The sequence below is a fragment of the Mus caroli genome, chromosome 8, assembly GCF_900094665.2.
Source record: "Mus caroli chromosome 8, CAROLI_EIJ_v1.1, whole genome shotgun sequence".
Classification (NCBI taxonomy): Eukaryota; Metazoa; Chordata; class Mammalia; order Rodentia; family Muridae; genus Mus; species Mus caroli.
This window is the reverse complement of record NC_034577.1, coordinates 100458833-100477047: the sequence shown is the minus strand read 5'-3', so window position 1 is coordinate 100477047 and position 18215 is coordinate 100458833. Positions and strand designations below refer to the sequence as shown.

At 42.4% G+C, this 18215-nt stretch overlaps 1 long non-coding RNA gene across 1 annotated transcript; it reads right to left on the bottom strand.

Annotated features, from left to right (window-relative positions):
* Positions 1-3294: 3294 nt before the first annotated feature.
* On the bottom strand, positions 3295-7807 carry LOC110300741. The gene is made up of 3 exons (XR_002378616.1): positions 7760-7807; positions 7320-7506; positions 3295-3662 (listed from the first exon to the last, which is right to left on the bottom strand). It is a non-coding gene; the product is annotated as an uncharacterized LOC110300741 (long non-coding RNA).
* Positions 7808-18215: the final 10408 nt, after the last annotated feature.

Below are 18215 nucleotides of genomic sequence, written 5' to 3'. Positions count from 1 at the left end.
TTTAATCCCAGCACTCGGGAGGCAGAGGCAGGTGGATTTCTGAGTTTGAGGCCAGCCTGGTCTACAAAGTGAGTTCCAGGACAGCCAGGGCTACACAAAAAGGATGTGAACTCAGGAGGGCAGAGGAGGAGTTAGTGGGGCGAAGGAAGGCTGAAAATTATGTAAATATAGAACTCATGCATGAATTCTAATTTTTTATAAAGAAAATATGGGGAGGATATATACACAAAATGGATAGTTCTTCAGCCATGAAGATGGAAGATGTTGTGCCATTGGCAGAAAAATGGTCGAAACAAGGGGACTATGGATAATCATGTTAAGCAAATCAAGTGAGTTTCAGAAAAACAAATACTGCATAGATTCTGCCATTTGTAGAATACAGATTTTTTTTTCATACAGACACATAAGATTGCATGTCTATATTTGACATGAATTTAGACAGGAAAACGTCTAGGTCAGCAATGGAAGTAGTAGAAGGGAGGAGGAAGGGAGGGGGAGGGAAGGGGCAGAGAGGGCAGGAAGAGGGACTATGCTCTGAGCACACGATCTACTTGCACGAAAACGCATCTGTGAGACCCAGTCCTGTGCATCATCAGTGCAAGGCAATTAAAATATTACTAAGAACCCAACATAGGGAAGATTAGAAACGTTTAAAGTGCTTGTAGAAGTGAAGCAAAAGCTATGTCTCATTATGAAATTATCTCACAGCTAAAATAATAAAGAAGTGCCTGCTATACCACTTAATACGTTTGAAGTGGCCCACCCATCTTGTTACATTTTCCCTCCTGCCTGGGAATGATGTATACAGTATTATACTAAAATATTTCTTCTGCTAGCAATGCCCACATTTATTTGCAAATAAGTATTGTTAGGTATTTCTCTACATATATCTAAGCAGGTTTGATTGATCTCCCAAATATTTCTGTTCTTTTTTTAATTCAATTTACATCCTGATCGCTGCCCCCTCCCAGTCACCCCCTCCCACACCCCCTCCCCCCAAACCCCTTCCCTTCTACTCTGAGAGGGTGGAGGCCCTCCTTGGGTATCCCCCCCCAACACTCTGGTATATCAGGTCTCTGTGGGACTAGGCACATCCTCTCCCACTGAGGCCAGACAAGGCAGCCCAGCTAGAAGAGAATATCCCATGGACAGGCAACAACTTTTGGGATCGCCCCCTCTCCAGTTGTTAGGGACCCACATGAAGACCAAGCTGCATATCTGCTACATATGTGCAGGAGGCCTAGGTCTAGCCTGTGTATGCTCTTTGGTTGGTGGTTCAGTCTCTGAGAGCCTCATGGGTCCAGGTTATTTGACTCTATTGGTCTTCCTATGGAGTTCCTATCTCCTTTGGGGCCCTCAATCCTTCCCCTAACTCTTCCATAGGAGTCCCCAAGCTCCATCCACTGTTTAGCTGTGGGTCTCTGCATCCATTTGAGTCAGCTGCCGGGTGGAGCCTCTCAACCCTCAAATATTTCTTACCTTTCAGGTTTGGGTAGATTTTTTTCCCCCTGAAGAACTCCAGGGTTGTAAACCAAATCAAGAGAATTGGGGGTTAAATAAGAATACAAGATAGTTTTGTAAGAGTAAGGAAGTTGAGACAAGAAATAGTAATCCAAGAGAAAGATGATTACATTAGAAAAAGGCCTGCATATGTAAAGAGTATGCATGCATCAATTATGAACCTCAGGAGCCAAAACATATAAGAGATCACCTATGTTGCTTTCTCTCAAAAGAAAGGAGTTAACAGGGGTCAATTCTTTGAGAGCAATTCTTGATCCACAGAGCCAAGAGCCCCTTAGCCTCATCCACTGTTGTACTGCTTGTTTTTTCGTCTAAGTTTCTGTAACATTCCATCTGGGAATGTTAAAGAGAAGGAGAACCCAGAATGGTAATTTTCAACCTTCTGCTACAGTAGGTAGGTGCGAGTACTGAAATCCGAGCCAGGCTCTGAAGGGTGTGTTAGCGTCCATTGCCCAAATATACTTACTGATGACCTTTGTATGATAAATACACTTTACTTGGGTCTTTGCCTTATTGGCAGGGCAAAATGAACTTTACTCAGTTTCAATTTAGTAACTTAAATTTGTGAGGTTTATTGTCATTTTCCAGTCAGACATGATCGCATGCCATTGAACTGTTAATCAAAGACTGGGGTTCAATGTGCATTCATGCAAAAGTGATATTAAATGGATGACAGCTACTTGATAATAAAAACAGCTATATTTTCCCCCAATTTTATCTATTCTGATATATATCTTCTCCCTATTATAGATGGGTTCATTGTAGATCAAAATAAATATGCCCAAGAAATATGCAGCCTCACTTTGATCTGTGAATACCCATTCATTTACACAGAAATGACTAATATTTATTACTGTGAAAAAAAGAGGTACACATAAAATTAAGTCAGCATGCATGAATAAGTCCTGATTTTTATGCGACATTAATATTGAGGAGCTGAGTGCATGTCTGCAAATGTGGCTTTATGTATATGACCATCTGTGTTTATCCCACATAAAACATCCATGCTAAGGACTGAGGATGCCTTTATTATTAGTGTTCTGGTTTTCAAGGAAATATTAAATAATAATGATTTTCCAGAACATAGAGTTTTAGAGAGGACTTACACTTTATAAATGGCTTTAGCATCAAAGCTGTTTGCCTGTCTTTTAAAAGTCGGCTGGTAAGGTTCAGAAAAGCTCAGAAAAAAAGTCCTTTATCTCCATGACAGCCTGCCCTTCCCTCACATTTGCAAATGAGGGTCAAGGTGGTCCTCACCTTACACGTTTACAAGAAGTTGAACAGATCTGAACTTCAGGTACTAATCACAGTAGGTCATTAATATTGGCTTAATGGTCATTAATGTGACCTAATTTTTTATTAGATTTACCCATTTTGTTTTGTGTGTGTTTTGTCTGTCTATCTGTCTGTCTGCCTGTCCGTGCATGTGTGCATACCTGTGTGTGTGTGTGTGTGTGTGTGTGTGTACTCTGTGTATGCCTGGTGCTTGAAGAGGTCAGAAGAGGGCATCAGAATCCCAGAACTAGATTTATGGGTGGGTGTGGATGCTGGGAATTGAACCTGGGTCCTCTGCAAGAGCAACAAGTGCTCTTAACAACGGAGCCATCCCTCCATCCTGAACATACGACTTTAAAGAGGTTATTACTTGAGACTTGCACTGAAGGGGAAACAGGACAGGTCCACGTGGTTATCTTAGCCCCTGGGATCAAGAGAGAATTTGACCCAAGCAAACCATCAATCTACCAACATTAATTTCAAATTGTAAAGTCTGTGGTCTTTAAAAGGCTCTCTGCCTTTGAATTTTCCCATCTTTATTCCTTTCATCGTCTAGTAAAATATCTACGATATAGACTAGATACTGTGCTAGGCGTGGTAAAGTCCAAGGCATTATCTACATTTTCAGGAGTGACCCTCTTGCAGGAGGGACAAAGCAAGTTGACACAGATCCAGGTGCCAGGCTGGAGAGATTGTAGAGCCCTCTGGGCACAGAAGAGTAGCCACGGACTCCAGCTGAGGGAGGGCTGCTAATGTTCTATTGGATGCTTCAGTCAAGCTTTGTAGGAGAAGTGCAAGCTGTTCAGGAGGAGGGCTTCTTAACAGGCACCCACAGACTTCCAAGGATTAGAGAGAGTGCAGCAAGCCTATGAACATGGATTGGGGAAACAAGACAAAATCTTTCTGTTTTCATTAGCATTGAATTTTCTTCCATTGCAAATATAGGAGACAAACCACAGCAACATTAATAATGCCACTATTAGTGTCACCTATAGAAATCGCAACTGTTTTTGTATTATATAAATACATCCTTGTAAGCAGTTGACATCTTTTATGGTCATTTTTGCTTTAATATTGTATTTACTATACATCTACTACTGGGCTACATCAGTGTTTTAATAAGAAATACCTGTTAGTGTATCAAAAAAAAAACTGATTTTAATACTTAATTGCTTTAATCTCTTAACAAGTAAATTTCTATACTGATTGGCTTCCCTTGTTAGTCTGTATGCCTTTTTCTTCACACATACAATAGAATCATTTTTGCAAAGTTGACATGGGTTTCAGGTGGTACCTGATTCAGCAAGGTTAAGAATTCTCCAAAGGAATAGCTTATTCTAGATTTTAATCACTTGATGTTTCAAACTTTACATACTGTTTTATTAAGAAGAGGCATCAAGACACAATATATATGTAACGACTCTGTAAAACACAGTGAGCAACAGTCATTTTCCAAATTTTCATAGAACACACTGGGCAACAAATCTTTAAGATGTATTAACAGCTCACACAGAATTTCTAACAAAATAGGTCTCGAATGACCTCAGAATCGAGGGCAGGCTGTGATTTGATAAGGGGCAAAGAAAGATGGCTGAACAGCTCCTCTGCCCTTTGAGGTGGGGAATGGCTAAGTTGCTAAGGCTCATTTAAGATCAATCAACATTTGCATACATGTATTTCATTGGTTGTAGTTGAATATGCTAAAATGTTGTCAAACATTAACAGAGACAGCTGATAGCCATGAAAAGAACACTTGACCGGAAACCCATGGTTTCAGGTCTTAGCCTTAAGTCTGACATTAAAATGTGTCCCCGTGTACATGCTATTTCATCAGTAAAACAGCCACAACAACCACTGCTCTAAGTTATCTCTTACGTTTGTTCTGAGAGCCAAATGAGCATGTCAAAATGCTCAAGAGTTTTGAAACACAATAGGTCTGTTACTAACAAGGAAATAACAGCAAAATATTTATATAATCATATTTTGTCATAAATATTAGAAATTACAGTGAGATTTCATCATAACCTTCATTATTGGATATATTGAAGATCAAGACCATTAGATTGAGTTGGAAAAAAATCTGTCTATATGTATAAACTAAGAAATGAGAGTACAGTATATGAACACATGTGTAACACAGGAGTTAGATTCCTACAAGGCAATGCCTTGTTATCCTCAGTAGCTAGATGACCCTGTAATTAAATTATTTCCCTGAAGCTAGCAATGAGCTTGCAAATACAACCTGTAGCAAAAATACAGGCATCAGTTTATGTATCTGCCGTCTAGAGTTCGTGAGACCAAGAGCATAAACAAATACACATTTAATTGGTGGGATTTAATTCCATTTTAAAATTCTGATCACTTTGCCCACAGCTAACATGCAAGCGAACACTGACAAACGATGCACAGAGGAAGGGAAAGACACAGATCATGGGATAGATAAAAAGTCTATTTCTAGTAATTATGCTTTTCATTAGAGCCTAGGAAAGGGAGATTTAAGTTCCAGCCTGGGCCTTCCATCTTCACATCAATATTGGACGCTTATTTCTACAGAGAAAATATATCACATTTGCCGGGGGGGGGGGNGTTAAAATAAATCAAACAAAGAGAGGCACATTCCAGTTCTCTCCACGGTTGTGAAGGAATACAGGACACTCCAGAGTGTCTTCTCTTTCTAGTTTGAAGTGGTTTTCAGCTTCAAGAACACTTGCAGATGTCCCCACATCAAAACAAAGCCATTGCAGTTATACTTGTGAGACTTTATTGTGTATAAATCATCCAAGTCAAATGGAATCCCTAATACTGACCCTTGACTACCAGTTGAAATAGTCCCTAATCTTCAGCCATCCACTAAAAGAGTCGGACAAGATGCCTTTGAGTTTTGAATATAGCACATCTGGATAAAAACAACCAAACCAACTCACAAAAGCAAAGCCTAATATGAATCTTGTAAAAGGACATTTAAGTGCAAATAGAGAAATATTAATTACTAAGTTGCCTATGATCACTGTTTCCCAAATCCAGACCCCTGCCACATGGGCATTTATCAGTTTCTGGGATGATGAAATAGTCTACAATCAGGAGAAAAATAAAACAATACAATTGCCCAATATTCCATGCAGTCATACACAACCACTAATGTACATTCCTGGCCAATCTAAGATCTTCAAGTATTTAATTCTGTTACCATAAATTACACATTAATGAAACATGCTCAGAGCAGACACACTATTAATACCAAAGTAAGGCTGATCAAAATGGAAATCCCCAATTTCTAAAGATTGTATTCCAAACACATAAGCAGATAATTAGTTTAAGGAGCACAGCAGATTTTTTTTTTTTTTTAAACCCACATGCTCTTCCACCTAGATTTCTAAAACCTAAAGCTGACTGGATGTTGAGGGCTGTCTTTCCAGCGTGTGGCAAGCTTTGATCAATGTTATCTGGCTGGCTGGATTCATGGCTCTGCTGCTGGGGAGACTTCCTATACTATCCCTCCGTTTCCATTCCTGTTTGTAAGGGTGCTCTGCTCCCTCCTCCCAAGCCTACACTTATGAGGTGGTAGGAAGCTGGAATGTGGGACTCGTCCAGTTGTTCTCCTAGTGCGAATATCGCAAAGGTGGCCATTGCAGGGTCTCATCAGCCTTGGGGAAAACATTTGCGGCGTAAAGCCTGTTTGTCGTGTGATCCAAACTGATTCACCAATAAAAGCAGAAACAAAGCATATACTTTTTTCCCCCGTCCTGTATCCCCCTCATCACTCGGATAGCCCATTTCTTTCTGAGTCCTGCATCCTGAATGTACATGAATTACACAGCCCTCCCTGGGAAGCCACACTCGCTCCTCAGCTGGAAGCTGCAGTCAGAAAGAAAGGATTTTTCACCTGGCTTCTGATAGACACCGTGCCTGCTACACCGAGGGGCTGAGAGTTGGCTTCCAAACAGAAGGCAAGATGTACAAAGGGGTGCCGAGTGGGAGACGTGTGCAAAGAAGTGTGGGAGCTTTAACCTGGAATGGGCCACTCTCCTTGCGCCCATACGAGGCTCCTAGGCTATTTTAATTATAAATATTTATATCCACGGAAGCAAATTCAGAAGGATTTATATCCCAGGGGAGCACAGATCAATAGATCCAAGCAAACCTCATATCTAGGCTGACCACTTAACACTGTTATCACCGATTAGGGCCGCTTGGCCCTCCGGGAAGGTGTCGGTTTCGCTCTTGTCCTCCATAGGTCCACCCTATTCTTGGCCCCAAGAGAAAATCAATAACACAATGTAAGGATCAATGCCCAGGACATCTGCTTGGCTGCAGTGGCTCACCTTCGGATCAGAGTTTGGTTCACCCTTATCTATCCCACGAATCCTCATTTACCCCCTCCAGCCCATGCTCCCAGGTCTGCGGGGGGGCTTCTAGAATTTGCTCATTACTAAAATCAGCCAAAACACTGCCGATACTTTTTGAGTCAGGAAAGAAAGATGTGGTGATCTTTTGCCTCACTTTTCAAAAGTAAAGAAACTTACCAGGTGTCAATGATCGGGTCAGAGTCGATTTCTTGCCTCGTGGCCACTGCACGTTTCCTGTTGCCCGTTGCTGGGCCACCGAGTGCCGTCGGCGCTCCCGGAGCTAGCCAGGTTACCGTTCCAGGTTTGTCGGCAGCTCCCTAGCTTGGTCTGCAGTTGATAGATCCTCTGCTCCTGAAGCATCCAGCTATTGACCCGCCCAGGGAAAGAAAGAAAAAAAAATGGGAGAAAAAAATCAATTAATACTAAACAGCTTAACAAAACCCTGCGTAGCACAGGCCTAAAGCTCACAGGGTAGGAGTTGAGGTGGGCTCAGTGGCGACCCTGTACAATCATGGGGACAGGCTCAGCCAGCTAGAAAGCTGATGTTCCAGGGACAGGAAGCCAATATGGTAGGCGTGATCACACACACACACACACACACACACACACACACACACCCCACAGTGCCTTCTTGCTCCCCCCTCTCTCATTCTTTAGCTTTGTCTGAAGTGCCTTAGACCGGGAGCAGAGAGGACAGTGCACGTACCTGCTCATTGTGGAATGTTGAAGAGTCACAATCACCCCAACAGAAGGGCTGCGACCAAAACTCCCAGAATGGGTGGATGGGTGTTTTTATTTGTTCGCATGTTTGTGTTTGGAGGGAGTGGAAGGAAGCAGAGATCTTGTTTTGTTCTGAAAACGGCAACACCAGTTATGTGTCGGAGGATAGTTACTCTGTGCATTTGTTCTTGCGCCTCCCTATCCTTACCACACTCAGACAGACATGAAGCTTTTTAAAGTAGAAGAAGGATGAGAAAATGGGGGGGGGGTGCTGAGGGGGTGGGGGGAGCATCGTACCTTGGCTTCTAGGCCTTCTGTCTTCTGCAGGAGCTTGGCTTGGAAGGCTCTGGATTTTTGCATCTGTTCCAGCTGTAAGGAGTTTACATAGGGAGGGAGCAAGGAAGGATCATGAATGTCAACCAATGAGCAATTAGCATGACAAGACTAAAGTATTGATCCACCAAAGCTCACTGCTCTGCAGAAGCCCCAGAGGTAGAGGGGCTCCCCTGTCACTAACTCCAACAGCAGGCTTTGCAAACGTGCATTACAGAGCCAGGTAGCTTTCACAGTTCCGGTCTTTTTTCTTTCCCCTGTGGTAATGTGGGGTGGCACCTTCATGCCCACCTGCAGCGCTTAGAGTTGTCTCCACCTCTGGGCAGAGAGCTGAAGAAAAGCAAGCAAGGATTTTTGTGTGCCCCACTTCATCCTTTAAAAATTTTTTTTTTTTAAATGCAGTCCCTCCCACCCCACCCCACCCCCACCCAATGGTACCAGGAGTTTCTGTGTATTGATTAGGGAAAGGCAAGGGTGAGATCCTAGCCTGGCAGCTGGGACTGGAACTAATGTGGTTTTTCTCTTTTGCATGGACAGGAGCAAAAAAAAAAAAAAAAAAATCCCTTAGGTAGGACCAACGCTGGACAATCTGAAAACACACATCGGTGGAGATTTTTACTGGTTTTAAACTCCTAGTAGCAAGAAGGGAAGAGGTAAGGGGGTGTTTGACTGAAGAGATGATCTGGTCCCATATATTAAGCTATACGGTTACCATCTTGGGGTCTTGAACAGGTTTGTTTCCTCTGACAAGAAAAGAATTAAAAGGCAAAAAAAAAAAAAATACTGGAAAGCAGCAGAAAGCAACAAGTAAAATTTATTAAAAGTAAACCTGCACACACACACACACACACACACACACACACACACACAGCCAGGCACACTTAGAGGCAGAAAAAGATACCCTGCAAAGCAGAGAGGGGACTTAGATGCTGAACTGGTTGGTCTTGTGTGTCAACTTGATACAGGCTGGAGTTATCACAGAGAAAGGAGCTTCAGTTGAGGAAATGCCTCCATGAGATACAACTGTAAGGCATTTTCTCAATTAGTGATCAAGGGGGAGGACCCCTTGTGGGTGGTGCCATCCCTAGGCTGATAGTCTTGGGTATAAGAAAGCAAGCTGAGTAAGCCAGGGGAAGCAAGCCAGTAAGTAGCATCCCTCCGTGACCTCTGCATCAGCTCCTGCTTCCTGACCTGCTTGAGTCCTGACTTCCTTGGTGATGAACAGCAATGTGGGAAGTGTAAGCTGAATAAACCTTTTCCTCACCAACTTGCTTCTTGGTCATGATGTTTTGCACAGGAATAGAAACCCTGACTAAGACAGACACTGAAGTTCATCCCCTACCCCTGCCCCCCATGGATGGCCAGGGGTTTTACATGGTTTTGGAATGGGTCCCTCTCCTCTAATTTCAGATTGGTCAGCAGCACAGACAAAGAAAGGGATCTGATAAACCCATAGCTGCAGATAAACATGTTTAGGACTGGCTTTGAAGGTATTTGACCAGCCTGGACCAGTCAGCCAGAAGGAGAGCTTTGGCAGCAGAAGAAGCCTACTAAGCCTTTCAGAGATGAGCAATATGAAGAGGCAGGCAGGAGATTGTCATCTTTATTATTTATCTGAGGCCCCCTTCTCTGCCTGTCAGGGATCTGTCCCTTTCCTAGTCCTTCCATATGATATCACAGACATGATGATAAAGCTTGCAACGCAGCAGATGATTGTGTTTAGAGGACGCTGGCCATGGGAGCATTACCCCGTAGGGCTCTTCAGCTGCTTCTCTCCATCACTTGGGTAATCTTACACCTATGCAAAAATCCTTCTAGCACCAGGGACAGTGCAATTCAGACACTGTCTCTACACTCGAAGAGCTTACAGTAGTGGAACCAACAAGGTACTCGTTGATAGCAGTGCAATCCGTGTTTGGTTCATTCTGTGTTTGGGAACTTGCAGTTATCCAGAACCATTCATTGCTAATGCAAAAAAACAATGTGACAGACACACATTACCAATGTCTCCTCTCCCCTTTCCTTTCTTCCTTGTCTGGGAAAGAGGAGATAAATCTAGATTGCTCAGCTCTTCGGCAGTAGAACTTTGCAGCTAAGATCTGGCCAGTGCGATGTGAGTAGAACACAGAGATGCCTGGCTTGGTTCAGAAGCCTCCCAAATGACATCTCATTCTTTTTCCCAATTGATATGACCTGAAAGGTGATAAAGACAAGACAAGGAGGTCATCTGGTTCTTTTGGTATCCAGTTGGGGAAGAGTTGACTCACCCGCTATAGGATAGGGCAGGAGGAACAACCTTCACAGTGTTACATGACCAAGATGTTAAGGCTGCTCATGCTAATATGCGCACAGCCAGCATTAATTTTATTGATGAGATGAGAGGACCACATATGGCATTTGCTCTCATAGGGCTTGTACCCCACTGGGTGAGAAATATTAAAAACAATCTCAAAACTGAATGTAAAGTGACTGTGGTAAGCGGTACAAAAAAACCATTTCAGACAATATACACAGGAACCAGAGGAAATGCACCCCAATAGATGCCACCGTATAATTATGTTGAAATCTGAATTATGAGTAACTGGAAGTGATGTGGGCACAATGTAGGTGCGTGGAAACATACAGCCCAGAAAGCCACAGGAACACCTGTGTGAGTAGGGAGAATGGGGAGGAATATAATATAACAGGAGGTTAGAGAAATAAGCAAGGGTGAAACCATTCAGGGCCTTACAGGCTATGAATCTCATTATCTCACAACTATTGGGAAGCTAGTCAAGTGTGTTTTAAGGAAGGCCTATAATGCAGTCACACTTGGATTTTCAAAAGGTTTCTCTGCTTGCAGCATGAAGAGTGAATTGATAGTTTCATTTCCACACGGATGGTAGACCAGATGACCCAAAACTTTTCACCCAAAATGTTAAGATATTCTTGAATAAAACAGAACAACAAAGGGATACATTTATAAGTGGGCCACTCCCCAAGGTGACAGGTACAAAGAGAGACTTGAACTGAGAGCAATGAGCCCTGGGACACAGGCATTATGGCATCTGCCCTGTCTCAGTGACCACGGTAATTAATTTTTAGTAGTCAGATGAGTACAAAGACCAATAGAAGTTAACGAGTTGGAACTGAGATCTCTACACAATACTTGAACTCTTAAAAGGCTGGGGCTGGGGTGGGGGCTGAGGCTGGGGCTGGGGACAGTCCATTGGCTGTTGTAAGGATGTGTTTCTTTCTCCTGGTCCACAAGTGGGAAGCTAGTCTCTCCTGAGAATCTGTGTGTTTCGCTGAGTCTGAGGACTTATATCTCTTACTATTCTAAACTTAGAAGTCCAGAAACCACTAATCTGAGAAATTTAAGACTCTAAAACCAAGCAATGCTCTCAGGTCAGTGATATACACTTGCAGGAGCAAACTCCTAAATGTACTGGAGAAGGACCCCTTCACGCAAGTCACTTAAGACTTTTGCAGATGACTCTGTGATGTATCCACAGATTACAGACTAGGCGTATTATAGAACCAAACAGCACATTTATACCTGTGACATTTTCAGATGATGGAACTATCTTGTTACCAGTAAAGTGCTTGCTATGCAGGCGCAAGGACCTGAGTTCAGACTGCCAACACCCATTCAAACCAAAAAACCCAGCTACAGTGGTATGTGCCTGTGAGCCCAGTGCCGGGAGTGCAGAAACAAAAGAATTCCTGGGGCTGCTGGCTAAATGGTCTTGCACTCCATGAGATTCAGTAAGAGAGCCTATCTCTGGAGGAAGAAACCTAAGATTGACCTTTGGTCAACACACACACACACACACACACACACACACACACACACTTGGCAGAAATTACAAATAATACATAAAAGAGAGGACAAAGTTCTGTGAGATAACAACATAACCCATTATAAAAACAGAAGAGGGAGAGCAGGGAATGTGGGGGTAACTTCTTACCAAACATGTAGGAGTCTTGGCACACATTAGGATTTGGGAAACAATCATATTTTTTCCTCCTTATGTTAAATATATTATCTATATAGGACAAACCTTTCCATTGCTCTGTTAGTGACATCAAATGTATAAGAACATAATGACTACTCCAGAGATAGGGAACATTTTCCATATTTAAAACTGACTGTCAGCTCATAAGACATTCTCTCTGTTATGATTGTTGAAGTGTCCTCATAAAGGAAAATATCATCCCAGTGTGATTCCTTTGCTTTTCTGTACTCTTCAGCTCCATGTTATCTTTCCAGCTGGGCACAAATTGAGGACACTGGCCTTTTCAATGGTGGACAACGAGACATAATGGGAGCAGAATAGCAAGCATCAAAGGAAAGCTGGAAATAAGGAAGGCTCATTATTTTATCAAAAACATCCTTTCTTGTTACTGTTTCAAAAATTATCCCTGTGCTTTACACGGGGCTGGAAATAAGTCAAGTATTGCCATCAAGAGGTCACCCCGGCAGTTTGGATTGTGCTCTGGACAAACCAAACCCCAAACCATCCTGGAGATGTAGGGAGGGTTTAGGTAGAAGACTCAGGTGGAATAGAATGGTTCCAAGGTCAAGTAGTAGAACCATGCCAGTTTGACTCACCTGTATTTTGTGGGACCCTGACCATCACTGACACCATAATCACTATCCTTATTCAAGATCATTTAATTGTCAGAATAATACTGCAGAGGAGACATTAACAACCCCTCTTCTTCGATGAAAAACAAAGAAAGATGAAATGAATCCAACATTCTCAACTTGTTACAGACTCTAGGGTGGGATCAAGGTCCTCAGGTCTCCTCAGCAGACTTAAAGGCAGCCAAAGGGGACACGAGTCCTAAGAAGAGCTGGGGGTTGATAGAGAACTTCCCCTTGTGGCTTCAAGACAAGCTGTGTTGGGAGCACCTGGGTACGAGACAAGGGTGTTCCACCACTTCATCCAAGTGTTCTCAGCTCTGAAAACAGATTACATGGGTGTGTTTGAGAGAGAATGGGGGAGAGAAGGAGAGAGAGAAAGAGAGAGAGAAGTTGAGAGACAAGCAGAGACACAGAAACAGAGGAAGGGAGAGAGAGGGAGAGAAAGGGAGGGAAGAGAGAAAGGGAGGGAGTTAAGGAGGGAGGAAGAGAGAGAGAGGAGAGAGGGGAGAGGAGAAAGGGGAGAGGAAAGAGGGGAGAGGGGAGAGGGGGAGAATCCTAAAGAACAATGGTTCCCAGACTCTCAGTCATGGCTATAGATGATGGGAAGGTTGGGTTGTCAAGTTCTTCACCCCTTGCTCTCACACCCCATCCTTCCACAACACCTGCTGTTTCCATTCAGATGTGTTGAACCTATCTATCCACAACTGCCACTCTCCATCCCTAATGGTTTAAGCTGCTGTCATTCCCATCATGCCCCAGATACTTTCTAATGGGTCTTCTTAGTCGTTTTATTTTTCCCCCTCACATCTAAGCCCAGTCCCACTCTACCCCACAGCCAGGACAAGCTACAAAGCAATTAGGGCTTTCCTACCTTTGATGCTGGAAAACATGACTATTCCCCTGTTGGTGGTGGTGCTGCCACCACCACCTTCCTTGATATCAGAGCTCAGACTTGTTGGTCTTCCAGCATAGATTAAACACAATGGTTCTCTAGGAATCACTCAGGCCTTAACCACATTGTTGACTGAGCAGCCACCAGGAGCCCAGCCTTTTAACTGGGAAGGCAGCCATTGTCAGACTAGTCAACTGCTATTGTGGAAGCTAATCTAATAAATCCCCTTTTATAATGCTAATAATAATGATGATAATGTAACTCAGGTAATGCCACTTCCTTACTTAAAACCCTCAACGGCTTTACACTGCACTTTGACTAACTCCCTACTTCTTGGTCAAGGTCTGTGTAATCCTATATATACTGTCTGTGCACACTTCTCCCATTGGCTGCCCTCACTGGGATACTTTTCTAGCTGGAAACATATCTGTGAAAGTGCTCCCAAATCTTGACTTGGGTGCTCCTCTTTTTCAGGCTACCACACACATCACATCTTCCAAGGCCGCTTCTTCTAACTTTACCCGGCTTTGTTGTTTTTGGGTTTGTTTCAGAGCATGCTTCAGAGCACTAAGTTTCAGTAACTAAGAAGGACACATAGCATCAAGCAATACTTATAATAATATGTATAAGAGTGAATACCTGAATCCGGGTATTCATTCTAATCTTTACTGATACCTCTTACCTGATGAGATTGGAGAAATGAGATATCCAACAGTTAGGGAAACACTGTTGTTTTTGTTATTGTTATTGTTTCTTGCAACAGCATCTCATGTAGCTCAGAAAGCCCTCCAAACTCTCAACACAGTGTAAACTGGCCTTGAGCGCCTCATCTTGCTTCCCACTCCACAGTTTTAGGCTAGCAGGTGGGTAACAGACTCCTGGCAGTAAACTTGTGCTCAATAAAATGTCCCTAGAAAGGGCTTTAATGAATGAATGAATGAATGAATGAATGAATTTTTGTCTATTTTCTCTATGTAAATAAAACTTGTGTGACAAGAAGACAACATTTTAATTAATAGCAGAACTATAGGTGAAATTAAGCTGATGAATGGGCTAATGACTGGGCCTGTTATTTCCAAACTGTAGTAATAACAACTGTGCATGCGGATATCGTCTCATAGTTTAAAAGGCATGTTGACTCGAAGTGACTAATCTTCTCAATAAGAAGGAGACAGGCATTCTTTGCGTCTTAAAGACTTAAAATATGATATAGCCAGAACTGCCAGTGAGGTCCAGATCACAAGGTGGCCTGGAAAACCTGGTGACCCAATGATTCACCTTAGGAGAATATTCATATTTCACACCAAATTTGGAAAATAGATGAAGTGTTTCCAAGGAAAGATGTTTCTGTTTCTTTGGTTGTCTTTGAGATAGTGTCTTACTATGCAGCCCAGGCTAGCCCTGAACTTGACATCCTACCTGGAGTCTTGAGTGACAGGTGTGTAATTAGAGCTGCCTGAGGCTTTTTTTTTGGGGGGGGGGTCAGGAGCAGTATACTGTGTTCCCAGAAGTGGTATATTCCTATAGCTTAAAACAACAGAAGTTAACATTCATTTTTGTTTTGTTTGTTTGAGGGTCTCATGTCAGGCTGGTTTGGAACACATGCAGCCTCCAACTCACAACAATCCTCCTGTATCAGCCTCTCGGGTGCTGAGGTTGCAGATGTGACTCACCATGCCCAAGCGGTAGCAGAGATAAATCTAAAACTCACCTGTTAGCAGAGCCAAGCTATCCCTGAAAGCGTTGAACTAAAAGATGCTTTTCGTTCCTCTGGTGGCTCTAGACAGTTTCAGGTAACCTTTGGCTTGTAGTGTTCATATGCCTCTTCCCCCTGTAAGTCTATGTATCTCCCTTCCTTCTTATGGGGATGCTAGTGCTAAGACTTAGGGTCTAGCTAGCCTTGAACCACATATAGTACTCTGGAGGCAGAGGCAGGTAGATTTATGTAAGTTTGAGACAAGCCTGGTCTACATAGTGAGTTTCAGGCCGGTCAGGGCTATATATTGAGACTCTGTGTAAAAAAAAAAAAAAAAAAAAAAAAAAAAAAAAAAAAAAAAAAAAAAAAAAAAAAAAAAAAAACAACCAACCAACAACAACAAGAAGAAGCTTAGGGTCCACTCAAACCCAGATGACCTCATCTTAATTATATTTGGATGAAGAAAACAAATAACGTCACAAACTGAGCTTTTGGGGAAATATGGACCTGAGGGACAATATTCAACCTGAAGTAACCAGACAGTGTCAAAACATAAACACTGCCTTCCCCCTTCACCATCAGTTTTGTGTGTTCATTAAAAGACTGGCATGCCTGGGTGTTTTCTCTTTGCATTTTGTTTTCTTCTCTGTCTGTGGCTCACACCCTCTGATTCGTTCTCTCCTCCACCAGGAATATTTCTGTGACCGTATCTACGGATGAATCACATGCGCACTTGTGTGTTATCAATCTGTGCCAGACAGAACACGTCTTGGTTTTCATTAGGAAAGTTTCTAGGATCTGGATGCTAAGGATGTGCCAAAACTAAGCTCGATCCTGTCTGGAAGTGTTATTACAGTTATTGGCCAGCGATTCCAGGCTGCCTTGAAAGCAAGCTGGCGCAACAGTCATCAAAAGCTGTAATTCATAGGCTCCCTATTAGTAATTAGATAGCTAGGGTTGTTCCCACGCAAGGTTCATGGTTGTGATCTCCCCGTGTTCCTTTCCTTTCCTTTCTCATATGTATGATAATGCTTAGTTTTAGAATCTCTCAGCACCAACTGTGAGTGAAATTTCACAGGACTCATTTCCAGAGATTATTTTGGTGCTGTTAATAGTTGTGGTCTTTGACGATCTCTCTTGTCACCAATTTCATTTTCCTGCTGGGGTTATAGAAAACTCATAATGAATAATTTATGTATTTTTGTCTTTGATACCAGTTCTTATTTATCTCAGACTATACTCAAATTCACTATAAAGGCAAAGACAAACATGAATTTTTTTTCTATTTTATTTTATTTTTTTTTGGTTTGTTTACCTGGAGACAGAGGTCACATGTGTAGTTCAGGCTGGTCTGAAATTCATTATGTAGACTAGGCTGGCCTTGAAATCACAGAAACCCACCTTCCGTTGCCCTCTGAAAACTGGGATTCAAGGCATGCTCCACCACATCCAGCAGACATGGACGTCCGAGCCTCCTGCTCTGCCTCCCCAATGCGGCATTGCTGGCATTGCTGGCATTGCTGGCATTGCTGGCATTGCTGGCATGTATGCATGCTAGACAAATGCTCTAGTGCAGCAATTCTAAACCTGTGGGTTGTGTCACGAGGAAATAGAGAAAAGGGTTCCCACAATAGGACGGTTGCGAACCACTGCACTAAGCACCTGAGCTACATCTCAGCTATCCGTGTAAGTTTTACTTTAGTTTTTTTTTTTTTTGTCTCATCATTTCCTGGAGGATGTGGTTTTTTTTCTTCAATATCCAGAGATTCTATCATTAAAGATGTTTTCGTACTAGTGTATATAGCTGACCTTAAGTCTGTCTCCACTTCTTCCTGAAGAAGAGTTTAGAAACATTATGATAATCATGCCTTGCACGTAATAGGTATCCAGTGACTATTATTTCATCTGGCAATTCAAAGCAATAGTTTGGTTCCAGCTGTATTGGAGGAATAAAAACAAATGACATATGGAAAAAAAATGACATTTATTTAGTAAGGGGAAATGGTCCTGGTGCAACAGCGAACGACATACCAAATGTACCGAAATAAATTCACATGAACTGCAACGCACCAAGAAAGCCAGAAAGTTGGTAGAAGTCACGGAGAGCTCAAACGAGTGACCTTGAAGGGAGTGGAGTCCTTTCTAATTGTGACACAGGACCTAGGTGTTACATGGATTTGCAGATTAACAATAAGAAAGACAAAGCACGTTCCATATGGCAAAATTATTAGGCGCAAAGCAAAGCGAGATGACAAACTGGAAAATCATAATTCATATAAAGTCAATTCCTGTAATATATAAGCTTCTATAAGTCAGTGCATGAAAGTTCAATAAGCTAAGCAGATGCAGACAATGCATCAGAAACAGACAAAGATGTCTTTCAAAGAAACAATACTGGGTTATAGTGAGCGAAACATAAAGAAACTCCACACTGAGATAGTATGTTATATTTAACATAGTAACAAATACCCAAATTAGCGATGAAATAATGATCTTGTTAAGGTGTGGTAAAATGTGTGTGCATGTGTATTCGGGTGTGTGTGTGTTTATGAATTGCTGGTTGAAATAAAACCCAGCATAAACTCTAGGGGACACAACTTTTCCAAGACTCATGAAAATAACATCCAGATGCCCTTTGACCTAGTGAGTCCAGTTCTGTGAATTCATTCTACAGACAGACCTGCACACTTATGGAATGGCATGTGCAAATGGCTATACATTGAAGCTTTGTAATCAAAGAGGATCAGAAGGTACCTAAGGGTCCATCAGTCNGAGACTAGCTAAAGAAATGATACTCTGTCC